Below are 5000 nucleotides of genomic sequence, written 5' to 3' on the forward strand. Positions count from 1 at the left end.
CACCCCTATAACATGCGTTTCATGAAGAGGTGCGTCCAATATGCGACATTCCCGCTGTCCCTATACATGAGCTGCGAGCTGTACCAGTTACGAGCTAGAGACGCGATCGCGTTGCTCTCTGTACGAATGCCGATGCTGAGCGGTCAGCTAGGAGGCGCTCCATCCATGTCGGTACCGGTGAGCGTTGCACTCGCAGTCGCAAAAACGTACGGCAAGTATATTACTCGGAAGAGTCAATGACAGTCCACGCCCCCCTGCGTGGGAAGAGTCTTTCTAGGCCATGACCCACCGGAAGGGCGCAGCGTCCCCCACCCCAGACATGTGACGTCACACCATCGGTATTGACGACTAGACTGATTCCTTATAATCATTTGCCATACACCGGTGGAAGCTGCCGAGACGAGTAACTACATAGCGGGCTCGCCGTGTCACTAATGTACAGAGATACAACAGTTTCGACTGGAACCGGATTAAACGTATACACGGCGCTGATTAGTAATAGATAGAGCCATCAGAATACAGATAATGTATACAACTGTCCGTATACATGCTGAAAGACTCTGCTCACAATCACAACCACACGTCAGCCACACACCCTTATCACGCACTACTCTCTGCCTGTAACACGCACACAGACAATATGTAAGCACCAGCATGGAACAACACCCAGTGCATCCTCTCCGCCACATTAGACAATCCACACTGTCATAACCAGACTGGGAGGTCCACTCAGAAAACAGAATATCCCACCCACCCGACAACCACCATTGCTCAGCCAAGCCACCAACACCCACACATGTCCTACACAGGGGTGCACCCAACATCACAATACTGCCTCCTCTCACAGCACACAAACAATGGCAGGAATGAAAGACACAGGTCTGCCACAACCATGGAATCAGAGCGCCGCCTGTCATGAGCCAAAGGTGCATCCTGACGTGGCAAATCAGATGATGCCGCAGGCATCCACTTACTATAGTCACAATCAACAAACCGGCCGCCCCGCCCCCCATTAAACCTTTCCTTACAACAATGTGTACCTTAACCTAACCTATATCGTACCGTAACCTAACCTATATCGTACCGTAACCTAACCTATATCGTACCGTAACCTAACCTACGTCGTACCGTAACCTAACCTACGTCGTACCGTAACCTAACCTACGTCGTACCGTAACCTAACCTACGTCGTACCGTAACCTAACCTACGTCGTACCGTAACCTAACCTACGTCGTACCTTAACCTAACCTACGTCGTACCTTAACCTAACCTACGTCGTACCTTAACCTAACCTACGTCGTACCTTAACCTAACCTACGTCGTACCTTAACCTAACCTACGTCGTACCTTAACCTAACCTACGTCGTACCTTAACCTAACCTACGTCGTACCTTAACCTAACCTACGTCGTACCTTAACCTAACCTACGTCGTACCTTAACCTAACCTACGTCGTACCTTAACCTAACCTACGTCGTACCTTAACCTAACCTACGTCGTACCTTAACCTAACCTACGTCGTACCTTAACCTAACCTACGTCGTACCTTAACCTAACCTACGTCGTACCTTAACCTAACCTACGTCGTACCTTAACCTAACCTACGTCGTACCTTAACCTAACCTACGTCGTACCTTAACCTAACCTACGTCGTACCTTAACCTAACCTACGTCGTACCTTAACCTAACCTACGTCGTACCTTAACCTAACCTACGTCGTACCTTAACCTAACCTACGTCGTACCTTAACCTAACCTGTATTGCGCCTTAACCTAACCTGTATTGCGCCTTAACCTAACCTGTATTGCGCCTTAACCTAACCTGTATTGCGCCTTAACCTAACCTGTATTGCGCCTTAACCTAACCTGTATTGCGCCTTAACCTAACCTGTATTGCGCCTTAACCTAACCTGTATTGCGCCTTAACCTAACCTGTATTGCGCCTTAACCTAACCTGTATTGCGCCTTAACCTAACCTGTATTGCGCCTTAACCTAACCTGTATTGCGCCTTAACGTAACCTGTATTGCGCCTTAACGTAACCTATATTGCGCCTTAACGTAACCTATATTGCGCCTTAACCTAACCTATATTGCGCCTTAACGTAACCTATATTGCGCCTTAACGTAACCTATATTGCGCCTTAACGTAACCTATATTGCGCCTTAACGTAACCTATATTGCGCCTTAACCTAACCTATATTGCGCCTTAACGTAACCTATATTGCGCCTTAACGTAACCTATATTGCGCCTTAACGTAACCTATATTGCGCCTTAACGTAACCTATATTGCGCCTTAACGTAACCTATATTGCGCCTTAACGTAACCTATATTGCGCCTTAACGTAACCTATATTGCGCCTTAACGTAACCTATATTGCGCCTTAACGTAACCTATATTGCGCCTTAACGTAACCTATATTGCGCCTTAACGTAACCTATATTGCGCCTTAACGTAACCTATATTGCGCCTTAACGTAACCTATATTGCGCCTTAACGTAACCTATATTGCGCCTTAACGTAACCTATATTGCGCCTTAACGTAACCTATATTGCGCCTTAACGTAACCTATATTGCGCCTTAATGTAACCTATATTGCGCCTTAACGTAACCTATATTGCGCCTTAACGTAACCTATATTGCGCCTTAACGTAACCCACATTGTGCTGTAACCCAACACACGTTGGGCCTTAACCCAACACACGTTGGGCCTTAACCCAACACACGTTGGGCCTTAACCCAACACACGTTGGGCCTTAACCCAACACACGTTGGGCCTTAACCCAACACACGTTGGGCCTTAACCCAACACACGTTGGGCCTTAACCCAACACACGTTGGGCCTTAACCCAACACACGTTGGGCCTTAACCTGCTCTGTAATTGTCATACGACGCGTTAAATTAGTGTAGTGTTGCCCAACTGCAACCCCCGCAATATAGTTTGCTACTCGCACTGCCCGGTCCCCAGTGTATCGCTTCATGTTAAACACCTTGCAGCTATACACTGTAATGTGGATGGCAGCAGGACGTACATGCTCAATGCCCTTTGCAGTTGTTCATTGGCATTTGCAGTTGTTCATTGGCATTCGCATGGCGAAGCACTTAGCCTACGCTGTGGTACGGCCTGTGTCAACTGTCCGCTGATGTTGTACGTCCAAATCACACACTGTACTGCACATTGGTCCTCATGTACTGAATGATACATCGTGGTACATGTGACCGTACAACGACTGCGCCAACAACGGCGAACCATGCGGTCCAAATGTTGTGCACTCAGCTACGTGTCGTCTCCCTATAAGAGCTGGATTGCAGTGTGGTATGCCCTGGATGGCGATCAGCATGAGCCGTCTGTTGATGTAGTGGCGCGTGTTGTCAGACGTAGTCGTCTCTTCTCACACACCGTGATAGCATGGTGCACTGCGTTCCACATCTGCGACATGCGACAGAGGCCGGTTGACAGTCGTTCGCGCAATGGACATCGCATACGTACGGGGGCCACCTTCCACGTGTTCGCGAAGCGTGCACATGTTGTTGCGTGTATGTGGGCAGACAGTGTGTCGTGACACCTGACACAGGCATGCAACAATCGTTGAATTTGCAAATGGCGATGGACGCCTACGTTTGCTGGTGACGTTACGCAAATGAACAACTGGTAAACCGTTGTGGTGCGGTTGTTCTCGCTAGAGGTGAATCAGTGATGGCGACGATCGGTTGAGCTACCAACCGGTTGTTCCAGCGATACCCACCATGCCCACGAACGTGAATGGCATCTGGGTGTGAAGCGATACGCGGCGGTGGCTGGGTGGGACCGTCCCCGGCCGGTGAGGGGGGGCCTCCCGGCGTGCTGGCCGCGCGGTGCGTGGGCGCACGCGCTACAGCCGGCTGGTGGGGGCGGCCAGTGGCAGGCGCGCCGGCCGACGGAGGCGGCAGGCGGCGCAGCTGCGCGCCGGCGCACCCTGCACGCGGCGCCGTGCGGCCAAAGTAGGTCCTCGCGGGCCCGGTGCGAAGCGCGGTGGACATCTGCAGTGTGCTGGTCCGATTGAGGACTGTGTGCGCTGAGGATGCGCCGCCGCCTGGCGCTCGGCGCCGCGACGCCGTCTGCTGCTCGGTCGCCTCTGCGGTTCTCGCAGGTGGTTTGTATCGCAGCTGTGCGGACGTGTTGGCGCGTGCGCTGTGCTGGGAGAGTTCGCTTCGGCACCCAAGTGGGGCTTTTGTCCTTCTGTGGCGCTGGCGTTGGAGCTGCCGGTCACCGTAGGTGGCGCGTGTTGTCTCCCGCCGGCAATGCCACGACAGCACGCTCCCGGGCCTCTGTCGGCAGCGGCAAGCTCAGTTGGGAGCACGGGTGGTCGCACCTAAAGCGTCTACTCGCCAAACTCCGGGCGATTGCGCCTCTCTCGAACCCGACCAAGTACTTAGGACGGCGCTGCGCGCCGCCGGGACCTGAGAGGGTTTCGAGGTGTATGGTGCAGGGGAGCTCAGCCTCCTCCTGTTTGCAGAATAATTGAGCGGACGCTTGCGTGTTCGCGCGGGCCCCCGGGACACACTCCCGGGCGGCCGGCTGCTCAGCTCTAGTTGACGCAGCTCCCTGGTTGATCCTGCCAGTAGTCATATGCTTGTCTCAAAGATTAAGCCATGCATGTCTCAGTACAAGCCGCATTAAGGTGAAACCGCGAATGGCTCATTAAATCAGTTATGGTTCCTTAGATCGTACCCACGTTACTTGGATAACTGTGGTAATTCTAGAGCTAATACATGCAAACAGAGTCCCGACCAGAGATGGAAGGGACGCTTTTATTAGATCAAAACCAATCGGTCGGCTCGTCCGGTCCGTTTGCCTTGGTGACTCTGAATAACTTTGGGCTGATCGCACGGTCCTCGTACCGGCGACGCATCTTTCAAATGTCTGCCTTATCAACTGTCGATGGTAGGTTCTGCGCCTACCATGGTTGTAACGGGTAACGGGGAATCAGGGTTCGATTCCGGAGAGGGAGCCTGAGA

General features: G+C 52.0%; 1 non-coding gene across 1 annotated transcript in view; it reads left to right on the forward strand.

The window, feature by feature from the left end:
* Positions 1-4584: 4584 nt before the first annotated feature.
* The window catches only part of LOC126434796 (small subunit ribosomal RNA), a 1910-nt gene continuing 1494 nt past the window's right edge, over positions 4585-5000 (forward strand). Inside the window, exon 1 of the ribosomal RNA XR_007579500.1 lies at positions 4585-5000. This exon is cut by the window's right edge and continues 1494 nt beyond it. This is a non-coding gene — a ribosomal RNA (small subunit ribosomal RNA).

This window comes from Schistocerca serialis, unplaced genomic scaffold, assembly GCF_023864345.2.
Source record: "Schistocerca serialis cubense isolate TAMUIC-IGC-003099 unplaced genomic scaffold, iqSchSeri2.2 HiC_scaffold_1195, whole genome shotgun sequence".
In the NCBI taxonomy this organism is placed as follows: Eukaryota; Metazoa; Arthropoda; class Insecta; order Orthoptera; family Acrididae; genus Schistocerca; species Schistocerca serialis.